General features: G+C 37.5%; 1 pseudogene; it reads right to left on the bottom strand.

Moving 5' to 3' along the window:
- Positions 1-1,488: 1,488 nt before the first annotated feature.
- LOC129904395 (5S ribosomal RNA) lies at positions 1,489-1,607 on the bottom strand (annotated as a pseudogene).
- Positions 1,608-13,056: the final 11,449 nt, after the last annotated feature.

Here is a 13,056-nt window from a genome sequence, read left to right as displayed (position 1 = left end):
AGAAGCTCAGGTTGAAGGTTAAGGTGTCTAGTAATTGAGCTTCACTCTTTTTGAAAGTCCCAAGCCCTCAATTCCTATCGTAAATTAGACGAGTTGTTCATAACTTGAGGATGAACTTGGAAGGAGACCAGGTCGGGCAAGTATTAAAAGGGAAGTACTGTGATGTTTAAGAGGTTCTAGTTTCTTCCAACAATGATTGAAAAATGGTTTGCGATAATAGTTTATAGTTCTCCACCGACTAATTGGGAAAAAAACTTCTAACAGAAGCACCTCAAAGAGATGTTAGGAACTGAACACAAATACGAATTAAAAGGGGGATATATAAGTATGAATTGAACAGTGTGATACGAGTATGCAGGGATAAAGTGGAACCACTAGTAAGATACACTTAGTACGCGTTGACTAAGTTAAAGGCCTTCGTTGAGAACACAGTAAGAGCATGGGGCTTAAGATACAAAAAAATGATGTGTACACAACGTCGCCCCGGAAATAGTGGAACCCTTAAGGGACGAGGATGGAAAACTTAAGGAACAAATGGCGCAACTTCTATTCGCCCCAAGAAGCAAAGGATATAGGTTGGGATAAAGCTACTACTTCAAGAAAACCTTAAATAGTTATCATCGGAATACTAGCACTGCCTAATTGGAGTTGGAACGACTACAGGTACGAAGTAATTTTGGGAAAAGGAAAAGTAGAAGGTGGCCTTGGATGAGTTGTTCCTTAGGTCACATTATTCAAATACCAATTAGTAGACAAGACATCACATTAAATATGGAAAGGTTCTCGTCGTTTCATGATTTAGCCAAGATTCCGTACGCGGATAGTCAGATTATAAAATATACAGATAGATGGAGACATAATACAGTACCAAGTAGATTGGAGGAAGAGACTGGGCGAAATTGAAACTGGATAAAGAGACATAGAGCAAGGTATAAGCAGATGAAAGTACGAGTACCCTCTAAAGGGGGGGAAGTTAATGAGAAAATGGCAAAAGTAGGAGGAGGCAATTGATATGGCAATATATTTGAGATAGACGTCTAAACTTCAATAAGATATCTTACTGAACCAAGTTAGAAAAGTTTGGAAGCTACCAATAATTGAATGGAAGCCAGAATGCTACATAAGGCAGTGTTAAGAAGTTTGTGACGAGACTCGGAACAACATAACAGTAGAAGGCGACTGTGTGCAAAAACAAAAGAGTGTAACCATGAAAGGATATCAAATAACTCAAGAGACACTACGAAGGATAATGACAGCATGCTAGACCAAAAGCCAAAATGTTGGCTATAGAGTTGGTCGCAAATGATGCTGGGACAGATATATAACCAAGGATAAAAGAATAGAAGGCTTCCTGTGATAAAAGATGAGAAGAACACAGAATGAATAGGGGAAAGGGAAGAAGTGTGACCAAGTGGGACGAGTGAGACGACGCTAAGGTAAATCTTGGGCTAAGTTGAGTGCCCCACATATTATTGCAAGGATTGCAATGAAATGCGACACGAAGACTTCCTAGGGAGGTCACCCATCCTAGTATTACTCTCGCCCAGCACACTTAACTTTGAAATTCTGATGGAACTTAATGCGTTAGTGCTGGTATGATCGCGTGAGATGAAAGAATTGGAACTAGCGGCGGAGAAACGACATGAGATTATGTTCCTAGAGTTCTATACGTTACGTTGAGGGTATTGTAAAAAGGTTTTAAGCAAGACAAGAAGGATTAGCTAACTGCTAAATGACGACACACTCAAATGCCACAGTTCCTCAACATGGTACCTATTAATGTCATTTATGGAAGACATGAAGTAATACGTGAGGTCGAAGATGCCACAATATGACCTGGGCTACAAGACTCACTTCACACTCCAGTACCAGAGGACTCTAGAGGGAATGTTACCTGTGAATTAATGATATTAGTCCCTGGTCCTTTGATCAAAGGCTACCTACTCCACCGAGAAGGTGTAAAATTGTAAAGTAAAAGAGTGGTAGGACCTTACAGAGTCCCCACAGCTATTTTCCCGGGTGAGGGAGACCAAGTTGCAATTAACTATCGAGAGATGCAAATATAGGTTAAGACAAACTACTGAGATGGAATTAGTACTACGGGTGAAGTAAAACATGGCCACGAGTGGACCAAAGATCTACCCCGACATCGAGTGTAGGATAAGTGAGAAAAAGGCAGGGTAAAACATGAGAACTAGCGAGGTAACGCTAGGATACTTCTTGTACCCTCTCATAATCTTGTAAAGGTAAAGAATGACACAATATAATAGGTCTAAAGGATTACAAGTCGGGGTAACTGAAATTGTGAAAAGAGTTTAAGTAAAACTGGCAGAACTAGCTGGTTACTACAAGATGACGAGTTTATATGCCAAAATTCCTTTGGAATTATACCAGATCATGTTAGACAAAGCACAGAATGACTATGAGAGCCATTATATGAGGGGACTGTAGCATTATTCAGTAGCCAACCCTAAGGATTGGAAAAAATGGGAACTCAAAAGGTAGAGTGCTAGTTAAAGTTTGGAAGAAAGTCAAAAAGAACTATACGAGGTTAAGGAGCCCCAAATTATCAATGTCATTATGAACCTATTTTATACTCTGTAAGAGTAGGGTGCTATATGGGTTATTGTGAATAGGCTAATTAATCAGCCCATTTGCTTCCAATCAAGAGCACCTATGCTGTTGAAATTAGGTGGAGTTATAGAACATGGAGATAGTAAGGTTCCATGAGGTTTTCCCAACTAATATCTTAGATAGAAGGACTTCAATTATGATTAACGTTTGGACATTAGTCCAAGAAGAGATCGAGAACACAAGTAGATTTTAGTACCCCATTTTTTCCCTCAAACTGTTGAACAGACTAAGTATACTATCAGACGTTAGAAGTTATATATTGCGGGCTTATATGGTTGGATTTAAGAGTAACTGAGATGATTGTCCACCACTTATTGAGTTTGCCTACGAGAAGGGCTACCCTTCTAGTATCTAGATGACTCCCTACAAAATGTTATAAGGCGGAGTGTATAAGTCCCCCTGTTGGGGAAAAGACTGAGCTGGTAGGCCAAATAAGATTAAGTAAACTATTGACTAATAGCCCAGAGTCGGCAGGAATGATATACAAATAATCGACATCGATATTCAGAGTTCAAATTGATAATTGGATGTTCATAACGGAGTCACCCAGAAAAGGAAATTTAATCCAAAATACATTGAATCTTGTCAAGCTGCTCATGAGGTGGGCAAAGTTGCCGGTAAGTTGAGCTTACCATCGGATTGGAAATCTATACGTCCCGTCTATCAGATAAAGACGTTTCGCAAAGGTACTGGTGAGCCACCCGGAGTATGTCCATAGATAATGTCTAGGAGATGGAATCCTATGAGAAACAACCTATCGCCATCTTAGATCGGCACCCTGGAAGATTGTAGACTAAAGACGTGCCTTCCATCAAGATACGTTGGAAAAACCAAAATCGGAAAAAGAATGACCTGAGGAGTCAAAAAGGGGGTAGAAAGAAAATATCCACACTTGTTCACCATATACAAAGGTAATCTAACCTCCTAACTGAATTAAGAGACGATAATTATACAAAACCCCCGAAATCCTCATGAAACCCTATAAGCCGAGTTAACATTCAAGGACGAATGTTCTAAAGGGGGGAAGGATGTTACACCCCGCACTTTTGAACCTTGAAACGTGTTTTTAATCTTTTTAAAGATGTATAGGAAACCCCTACTATCCACACACATCAGCCAACACTAAAGAAAGAAGAATACGATACCTCGGGAGAGAGAGGGTTGGAAATAGAGTCATGAGAATTCAGAAAGAGTTGGAGGCCAAGAAATGAGTTGTAGGACTCGAATTACCTATGTAAGCTACTAACTTAGAAGTATTACATACCTAAGATACTTGAGGATATACCAAGCTTGCGTAGCACGGATTACATAGGCTCTTAAAATAAGACGAGATTACGAACCCACGAGGAAGAGGATAAGACGACACATGGCAGCCTAGAAAGGCGACATGTGGCAGAACCTCAAGCAAGAAGGTGACCCACATGCTTGGGGTCAAGTAGGTGACCTACTTGCTTGGGGGAGGTGGACCCCATGCCATGTGGCAGCCCCTTATTGGCAGCATGTATGTGTTTGCCCAATGGGGGCCGAACATGTGTCACCCTTAGGGGATGAAACGTGTCACCCCCTAAGTCAACATATATCTACATGTATTGTGACTAAGGACTTCATTTTTTCCCCAAAACTTCAGCCAAAGAGAGGAACAAAAACGTGAAGAACAAAACAACAAGGCAGCCATGGTTTAGAAGAATTAAAGGTGAGTTCTTCACTTTTCCTCCGTGAATTAATTATCTACGGTGTTCCCTAAGCACATGGATATGTATATATGTATTTTATGATGTTTACAGAACCAAAAATTCAGCTTTACAATTGGAAACTTGGAAGAAAGGAGAAGAGAAAAACGTAGAGGGGCAAGGGAGGCAGATACGGGTTTGCTCCAAGAAAGAGGTAAGGCCCGATTTCGTTTTGTGAATTAATTATTCAGGGTATACCATGGATACATAATAGTGTTTAATGGAATAAAATTCCAATTTGGGGCAGTGTAGAAGTAACACAAACAACCCGCTCAATTTCAACGCGTTTGAAGAAGTTCCGAGTTGCGATTTGACAATTTTGGCCAAATTTGGGTAAGGTAAGGTTTATTCTTTCAAATTGAACTTTATGGTGTTGTTATGGAGAGTATTATACACCTTGTGTGTGTCTGTAAACGTGAAAATGGTATAGGAATGCTTGGCATTGGAGACAACCCAAATTGTAGTCGTTATAGTTGAGTTATCGTCAAAGTAAAGTGTTGTTCTTGTGAGTTGTTGCTGAAGGGGTGTGGTGTGTTTTTTCAGGGACTAAATATGTTATAAAGAGGGTTAAGGTTCTTCTGGTGTCAACCACATGACCCCTCATTTCTTTTAATTAAAGGTGTTACAAAATAAAGGCTAGACACCCTATTTTGGATATCGTATTTTTGAGCAAGTCATTTGGAGTTTGTATTATGTAATGTTGGTGTGAATTGCTTGTATATATGTTGAAGGTTATTGTTGTTGGTTGGCTGTAGTTATTAGGGGTATGATTGGAAATTTGGATAGGGCACGTTATAGGGGAGGTGCTGCCCAATTTTCGTTAACGCCTTAACTAATTAAAGAATTAGTCGAGGAAGCGAACAAGGAAATAGATTCCATGAATACTAAGGTAAAACTGAAGGTGATGGAAAGTCAAGAGTGGTTGATATTAGTATTACTTCCATGTTGAATAGGTTCAAAGGACGACGAGGCGAACGTGACGAAGAGGAACTCATACGAGGTATGTAAAGCTTTCTCTTGGCATGTTTTGGTATAAGTACGTGCAACTATCTTTCTTTTCTTTTGGCAAGTATTAGCCTTAAGTGAATTGTATGTGGAATGTAGGGATAATTCCATTCCCAAAACTCCAGGTATGCCTTATAATCCCTAACTACAGTTAGGTGTTGACACCCCTACAAGAATTGAGCATTGCCTGTTAAGGCTTCTACGTGCTAGAGAGTAGTGTATGGAAAAACTATCTTTCCTTTATCTTGATATGTACTTGGTATGAAATTGAGATTATGATGCCATAGTTGTTCACCGAGCCCTAGGATGGGTCGGGTATGAAATATGTATATGAAGATCATCTAAAGGAAAGTATAGACTACATAGAGCTTATTCTCTTTCTCCTTTTGGGCATGTCTTTGTATTAGTTGTAAGTTGAATATGATCTGAGCTCCGGGGTAACTCCATTCTTAAAAATCTCTTATTTACTTATGAATATTGAACTCCTACAGTAGTTGAACTATTTCCCTGGAAACTTTTATACGTTAAAGAGGTAACAAATGTACAGGCTCAACGTCCTAAAGACTATAAGGTAACAAGTGTTTCTGATTCTATAAACGATTTAGCCCTATGTTAATACATGTCTAGGGTCCCCGAGATTACAATTGAGACAGCCCATAATGGCATTTAGAGGACACTCGAGATGACTACACCGTTACTCGGGTCCTCAAACAAAAGCTTAACTTTCTTATTTTGTCAAGTCTCTGATAATGATTTAAATTGCATATAGTTACTCACTACTCTACTCTGTATACTATAACCCTTCTTTTACCGAGTCTCGGGCTGGGTACGTTATCATGTACAATTTACTGCATTATCCATCGAGCCCCTCACTAGAGGGCCGGGTACGTATGTATATAAATATGATGATGTGTTGTAATAAGGTGGTGATGGCACCGGACCTATGATGGTCCTACAGATGTGATTCACCGGATCCCTGAAAGGGCCGGCTATATTGTATAATTTGAGCATGCATGCTTTTATGATTCACAGAGTACAGGTACAGGTTCCTAATTTTGATATTTTAGCCCCTGCTTCTCTACTTCAGATATGCTTCCAGTTGCATTATGTTATGTTTTACATACTCAGTACATATGTCGTACTGATCTACTTTCTTCGGGGGCTGCATTTCATGCCCGCAGGTACAGGTACATGTTTTGGGAGTCCGTCAGCTTAAATTCTACTCAGCTCAGCTGGAAGAGGCTACATTGTATCGGAGCCTAGTTTTTGGCACTGGCCACAGATGTGTAAAATTGTTTTTTCTATTCAGGGGTACGGCGGGGGCCCTGTCCCGCCATATGTTGTTGTTAATATTTTTAGAGGTCTGCAGACATGTATATATGGATTGTGTATGTTAGTTTGATTCAGATGGGTCTACATGATATATGATATATTCTATTATGTTATGGCAGCCTTATCGGCTTGCGTGCCCTGTCATATTATGATACAAACGAAAAGGGCTACAGGTTTATGAAAATGTTATCGCCCAATGGGGCTCTGTTACATGATATTGTTTTACTTACAGTTCAATTTGACCAAAGTTGATAGCTAGGTAAACGGGGGGTCCAGGTTGGACCCTAGTCACGGCCTACGGGGTTGGGTCATGACAGGATAACTCTATGCAAGACCCATACGGGTCAATATCTATAAGCTCTCTTGGCTAATACCGAATCACCAATGGGAGTATAAACCAAAAAGGGTTCTATTAACACCTCGGGGCACAAATCAAATCTCATAGCAATGTAAGGAGTAATAAAAGACATGTTATCACCCAGATCAAGCATTGCATAAACATCAAAGTTAAAGACTCGTAACATACTCGTGACCACATTGGGAGCCTCATCAACCTCTTGCCTAGCATAAAGAGTATAGAATCGGTTGTTGCGTTGGCCACCCTTAGATTGAGATTGGGATCCTTATTGCACTTGGCCTCCTAGAGGACGACCTTCTCCACCCTTGTTGGCAACAAGAGGGCACTCGGATCACTTATGGCCCATCTTGGCACATCCATAGCAAACAATCGTTCCCATTAAGAACTTTTCTCCATGATTCCTTCCATACTTTGCACACTTTGGAAAATAAGGGTTACTAGCATTTACACCTCCTTCTCCTTGAGCTATAGGATATGGCACTCTATCCTTTGAAAAGTTATTCCCTGAGCTTTGGCCTTGATGAGAGCATCCACTGCTACCATCGGTCCTAGCATTGGAGAACCCATCTTCATACCGAGCCCTCTTAGAATTCCTCATCCTTATTTACTTGAGCTTTTCTCCTTCAATTTGTTCGGCAAAAGTCATGAGCCGAGATATGTCCATCTCCTTAACAAGCATAGTGGTGCGACGTTCGTTAGCAACCAAGTCGGACACCCTCAATATGAATTTACTCATTCGGGCACGTGGATCGACAACCATTGAAGGAACATACTTGGATAGCTTAGTAAACTTGAGGGCATAGTACCTCATCCCCATATTGCCTTATCGAAGATTTATGAACTCCAACACTTTAGCCTCCCTTAACTTAAGAGGGAAAAAGTGATCAAGGAAAGCATTTTTGAAAGCTTCCCATTCAATAGGAGCTTCATCTACCCTCTCCAACTTCCATTGAGTGTACCATATTTCAGAAACACCCTTAAGTTGGTAAGCCGCCAACTCCTCTTTTTCTTTCAAAGTCACCCCCATAAGACTCACTATCTTGTAGACCTCATCAATGAACTCTTGAGGATCCTCATTGACTTTTGAGCCATGAAACTCCTGAGGATTCATTCGTGCAAAGTACCTTGCTCTTGAGGCTGGAGTAGGAACATTAGGAGAAGCCACAACACCTTGATTGGTCATCACTCGGGCTAGCATAATAATAACTATTCAGAACTCCACATTAATCACTTGGTTTGGTAGGGGACCATTGTCTTAAGGAGTCGAGGGAGATTGGGCTTCATTAACATTATCTCCCCTGAGAAATGGTAGTCTTCTTGGAGCCATCTTTCTAAAAATCACAAAGAAAGATTAGTAGGGAAAAAAGTCTTATGGTAAATTCTATAGCACAACATGGATCATGAAAGAAATAAGAATTCCTAAAATGCTTCATAGCCTCCTACTCATAAGTGTGACGCGCTTTACACTAATGAATAAGATTCTACTTGACGTGGCATGTTGGATACCCTAGGATACTTGAAAAACTTTGTGCTCTAATACCAAGTTTGTCACGGCCCAACCTAGGGACTAGTCATAACATGGCGGTTGAAATCCCGAAGGGCTCCAACCAAGACTCTTGTACATATCATAAGCATACATAAGGTAAAGTAAAAGTAGAAACATCATAAGGGAGTTAAAATCATGAATAGTAAATAAAGAAATGTCACATGACAACATAGACTGGAAACATTTGTCTAACTGAATGCCTCTACACATGAGTATGGATGGGGGCTAAGACATGTCCCTAGATCACCCTTAATATGAAACATAAAAAATTTCTTGAAACAATAACCAATTCGATGACTAGTTCCCGATAAAGAGGACTCACCGTAAATCATTGAATGCAATGGTCAAGTAAATCACATGGTAAGATGAGATAATTAAAATCATGAGGAAAATCATATTGACCAAAGCATTTAAAAAGAATGATTTAAAAACATAGCATACGAAAGAGATCATACATATGTGGGATAGGAACCATAACCAACAATAAGACCATGCGAGCTATAACATGGAATCCTTTTGTCTCCCTATACAATGAAGAAAAAGGGGAATCTACTTGCCAAGGTAGACTCTACCCCGCTAGGCGGATCATACATACACTATATGTGGATCTAATAGCTAGGCCATGAAGGAGACCTATGGTGGCACATAGTTTATGGGATATGAGGCTGCAACTGAGGCTTTTGGTAGGGCCCCCATCTCAAGTCCACTTGGTGCTAAGTCAAATCCCATGGAATACATGCATAGCATAGAAATCATAATTTCATATATCATAGTCATTATCATAGGTTTGAAATCATAGAGTAGCTCATTTTCATAACATATTTGTAATGTGAGAACTGTCCTTTCATCATTACAATCATATTTGCATAATTCATATCGTTAGGCCTCAGGTCACCACATAGGAACCTAAGTCACCTTTTAAGCCTTAGGTCCCCACATAGGGCTTTAAGGCACCTTACTTTATAACATGCATAAAAATCATCCTTCGAAATATACTTATAGTCCATGATCATAATTGAAATACATAATCATAATTCATGCTTGGAAATTCATGATCATAGATTATACTTAAAATTTAGGTAAGGTATGAATGCATGATCAATTGATTTGAAAATCATGTACTTGACTTGAAAGCATACATGATCATAAAATTTATATCATCCCATACATAATTCATATAGATAAGATCATTAGGAAGTATAATTGAAAATACTCATAATCTTCATCATGAAACCTAGAAATCAAAATAGGAGTATTCATGAAAAAACTCTTCAATTTAATGGAATAACCCTCAATTTATATCAAAATAGACCCATGATCATAATTTGAATCAAAGTTCATGAAATAGGAGTATAGATCATAAAACCCATAAAATACCATACTTTAATTTGATAGAAAACTTGAGAAATTGATTGGGCTTCATGGATGAAAGGATCCATGAATCAATACCCACATACCTTAAGTGAGAATACCAAATAATTTGGAAGAACTTGAGAATTTTGATGGAGAACCTGAGTGAATTTACTTGAAGTATATAATGGAGTCCTTGAGAGTCTTTTATATAGAGAGAAATATTTGAGTAGGTGAATTGTAGAAGAATGAATAGAATTAGAGGTTTAGGTTAATATATAGAGTTCAATTAGGTACTAAAAATGTCTAGGTTCATTAGCTAATAATTTGAAGTCTAAAACGCCTTTACTAAAAACTAATTTCGTCCATGAAAAATCATCACTAGGTCCTCGATGTGGAGGCGAGCAAGTCCTCAATGCGGACTTGTCGCGCACCTTACTATTTTACGCAATTCCTTTGAAAATCTATCTTTCGATATGCGGGTCCTAAAAATCCACCGAAACTATTTTCCCACAGATTTTGACCTCCTGATCGATATTTAGAATTTGGATTTTTCAAAAAGATTAAGGATGATGCATTACTTGAGAGGCCTATTCCCAAGGCATTCTTAAGGCACTTATGAGCATTTTTAGGGATGTTACACAAAGGATCTTTTAAGGAATCATACTACATGGAACAAGTGTCTTTGTATCATCATGCAATACTTTGTTTGCATAAAGAGCGGCAGGTAACTGACTGTTGCGGAGAAGACACCCAACCTAAATTACTTCTTGATGGATAAAAACCTTCAATGATTGAGAAACTATAGAAGCGTGAAGGACAGATATAAGTGCATCTACCATATCTTGAGTTCCAGAAAAAATTAAAGTTGATGTAGTGAAATCCTATATGATATGAATGAAGTAAAATAGAATTATTACAGTATATTTTGTGCTTTTATAAATTAATTCAATTACTAATAAATGGTATTGTTAATGAATCAAAGTAAAAGTATGAAAGTTTACTGATGTATCATGCTTTGTTGGATATGTATCTACATATCCCACATTATCTTTAATTGTGTCAGTCACTCTTCGATCCATTATATATTCCATGACATTTGGTAATTCATTTGATGCATCACCCTAAATTCTATGTATCATCTTAGTCTAATGCATATTATTAATAATTTATCACAAATAACAACCTGATATATTACTTTCTCTATATTCGAAACACATTCTTCCTTACTAGCTTCATTACCATTTGTTGTAAATGGATTTGGTGATATATCCTTCATGGGTTACGGAATATTGGATCATCTATCAACCTACAAATATTAGATTAACACCAAGTTCACATATGAAATTTAAATGTAATAACAATATGTATCTGATACATCACATATAATGTATTAATGAAATTATTGATGTATCATGATATATATCAATGTTTCGAAATATACATAAATACCTACCTCACTAGCTTACTGAACATGAGTTTGTTTTTGAACTTTAGGAGCATCAACATCATTGAGATCATTGATGGTCACCTTTATAACATTGGATGATTGTAGTTGTTCAAAGATAATATCATTCTTATCGAAACTAACATCATAGCATGTTTGAAAAATATCGTACTCTCAATTTGGAATTAATGTGCCAGCGTGATCATGTATCTACAAAAGTAGATACATCAATATTTGTAACATACTATAAACAACATTATTTGAAAATAAACCTATACCTTCAAGGATTGATGAACTTCATTCCCAATGATTTTCAATAGCTCGGTGTGATTTGATTTGATTAGTGCCTCAAGATGATTAAACTTTCAGTCAATCTTAAAAAATCAAAATTTAAAAATTAGAATCCATCTCTAATTAGATATATATTGAGTTAAAATGTATACTAAAACTTATATATTTGTAAAGATATTCATTTACTTCATTTACATTTGTTGTGGTCATTTGTTCAGTTGGAACTGATGAATATTGAGGAACATTAAATACACCTGCTACACCTTATGACACCGATGAAATTTCAGAAGTGAACACTGACTTTTTTGATAGTTGTAGAGATAGTTCAAATATTCTTTGATAGCAATTTCAATTAGAATTTATTTTTTACCAACAACATTTCTCATTCTTTTGGGAGGAGGTGGAGAAGATGTACCAACAAATCGACTGAACTTCCTCAACAATAGTTTTTATTGTTTAAAACTAAAGTCCTCAAAACTAGGCAGTTCTTGAGGTTACGCTTGATTGGTCTTGACGGTCGATGTTGTTGGAATGGGCGATGTTGAAGTATCGGTATCCAAAACAACTTCAATACTAGAAAGATCAAGTGCTATAGATTCCTCCTATGTTGGCACTTGTTGATGCACACATTTTGAAAAAGAATGTGTAAAAAGACAGTCCAATCAGAAAAACGCCAGTATGTATCATAAATTTCTTAAAGTAGAGAGATACATTATTAAGATAGTATAATATAAAAATTGACTTTACTAATTGAAACAATAATAAGGCTATGTGAAATTAATAAAAAATGAGAAATTTATCTCGCTAAATATGCTAGTCATAAAAGTCTCATATTTTGACTTAACTCCAACAACTTGCCAATTCAAAATTCTTGGGATAAAATTTCCCTCTCTGACATCAATATTAGAATGAACTTCTGATGCACATTCATACATCCATACATTCACTGCATATGACATGCCTCCTAAATGATACATCGATTTAGCTGTTGTGAATTCTTACCTTAAACTTTTCATCAATTTAGAAAAGGCTAATTGTCCCCTGGAAATTATTCATAACGACCATCTTCTATCATTTTGAAATCATCTACTGATACTGGTGTATCACCTAGTTGAGAAAACACAAAAGTGTGTATAAAGTACAAAATAGTCATCTGAACACCATCTTGATTATTGTCCCATCTTTCTATAAAGAAATGTTAAACCAAATGCCTTTGTTTACACCTGTTTGTGCAACTGGAAAATATTTTTTCAACAATTGCTAGAGGAGAATCCAAGTATCAAAAATCATCAATATTACCTATGTATATCAAATTGGTAATAATAGTAAGTTCTTGGTGAAAAAATGAAGGATGTTCTCCTTG

This window comes from Solanum dulcamara, chromosome 1, assembly GCF_947179165.1.
Source record: "Solanum dulcamara chromosome 1, daSolDulc1.2, whole genome shotgun sequence".
NCBI classification, from domain to species: domain Eukaryota; kingdom Viridiplantae; phylum Streptophyta; class Magnoliopsida; order Solanales; family Solanaceae; genus Solanum; species Solanum dulcamara.
The sequence above is the reverse complement of the archived record's forward strand: the minus strand, read 5'-3'. Positions and strand labels throughout refer to the sequence as shown.